Source organism: Cricetulus griseus, chromosome 5 (genome assembly GCF_003668045.3).
Source record: "Cricetulus griseus strain 17A/GY chromosome 5, alternate assembly CriGri-PICRH-1.0, whole genome shotgun sequence".
NCBI lineage: Eukaryota > Metazoa > Chordata > Mammalia > Rodentia > Cricetidae > Cricetulus > Cricetulus griseus.
This window is the reverse complement of record NC_048598.1, coordinates 134,958,479-134,960,100: the sequence shown is the minus strand read 5'-3', so window position 1 is coordinate 134,960,100 and position 1,622 is coordinate 134,958,479. Positions and strand designations below refer to the sequence as shown.

Here is a 1,622-nt window from a genome sequence, read left to right as displayed (position 1 = left end):
AACAGTAATGAACCACACACCACTCTCTGCAACTTTTCTAAAACTCCATTGAACACCATTTGTTCAAGAAAATTGCCTGAACTGGTGTCAACTAATAATTGCCAAGATAATAGGGAACGTGGGAGAGAGAGGCAAATGGTGCAATTCAACAATTGGAAAGTGATCAGTGTTGCTCTAAATTTGGTTTGACCCAGAGATTTTTCACCCTGTTACCCCAACCCTGGTCAAGGACAGTCTACTTGCTTAGAGCCTACCTGGAACTCCCCCCTTATACAGTCTCAGAAAACCCAACAATTTCCTATTTTCAATACCAGCAACTTCTATACCCTCAACTCCCTGATGCAAGCCTATCCCAAAGACCCCTGAGAGTTCAACCATCATTCCCACAGAGAATGTTGCCTTTCATTGTTCTAATTAAGACAATTTGCTTCTGTTAAGTTTGGAGTTGTGCTCTTGTCATGGTGGTCCATTCCCAATCTAACAATCAGAAAGATGCTCAAGGCCAGAGAAAATATTCCCAGAAAATAAAAAGAAAGAGAAGAAAAGAAACATACCAATATAATACTGATTTGTGACCCACCATGAAAAGTTTTAGAAATGGAAGGGTGTGTGCCAATAGAGATCAAGGTAAGGAGAAGACAAGTAGGGGATAATGCCGGGAAATTTGGAAGGTGCCTAACATACAAATACTATGCTGGTAAACTGATACTTGTCTTAAGTGATTTGTGTCATCATTTCTGCCTTGGAAACAAACAAATGAAGAAGAATATAAGTAGCATGGTCAGATGCACATTTGAGGTGTGTCACGCTGAGGACAGAGGAGAAAACTAATACAACTCTTGTAGTTTTTTTTTTTTTTAAAGAAGATCAGGGAGAGACTAATTATTGATGAATATGGAAAGAACTGAATTCTTGAAAAGTTAAAGATGAGGTGATAATAATACAAATGGCACTTAATTAGTGATTAAGATAGAAGAAAAATGCCTTGATGGCATGTCAGTTTCTGACCTAAGCATGGAATGAGTGGCAGTTTTAAAAAGTCATCAGCATAAGGAACAAACATAGAGATCATGTAAAGACTATACTTGTAGGGCTCAGATATGGATCATTAGCAGAGAAGTTTCTGTGACTGTGTAGAATACCAGAGAACACAGTGGTGAAAGGTAGCATTCCCTGCTGAGTGTGAAGCTGGTTCTTGGTCTTGCATTTCTGCAGCCCTTTGCCATTGTTGGTTTTTCTTCTCTTCTTTTGGGAGAGAGGAAAAGGAAAGGCAGTTTGAGTGGAAAGAAATATCATGCTTTTTCAGATATAGATTTTATTTACTGCTATTGTACATGTGTATTACGAAGTGTCTGTGCATGGAGATGATAGAATACAACTTTGTGAAGTCAGTACTCTCCTTCTACCTTTACATGGGTTTCCAGGATCTGATCCAAAATATTGGATTTTCACAGCAAGTATTCTGACCTACTGAGCCATCTTGCTGGCTCCTAAAGATCATTTTTAAAAAAGGAAGACAAACACTTTGGCTGTGTACAAACTGTTCTTGGGAAAACTACACAGCTACTAAGTATAAATATGCATGAATGCTAAGAAGAATAGATCTATTATTAGGGGGGAAA

General features: G+C 38.3%; 1 non-coding gene across 1 annotated transcript; it reads left to right on the top strand.

Moving 5' to 3' along the window:
- Positions 1-1,075: 1,075 nt before the first annotated feature.
- LOC113831300 lies at positions 1,076-1,284 on the top strand. Its single transcript, XR_003486039.1, has one exon. It is a non-coding gene; the product is annotated as a small nucleolar RNA U3 (small nucleolar RNA).
- The last annotated feature ends 338 nt before the right edge of the window (positions 1,285-1,622 follow it).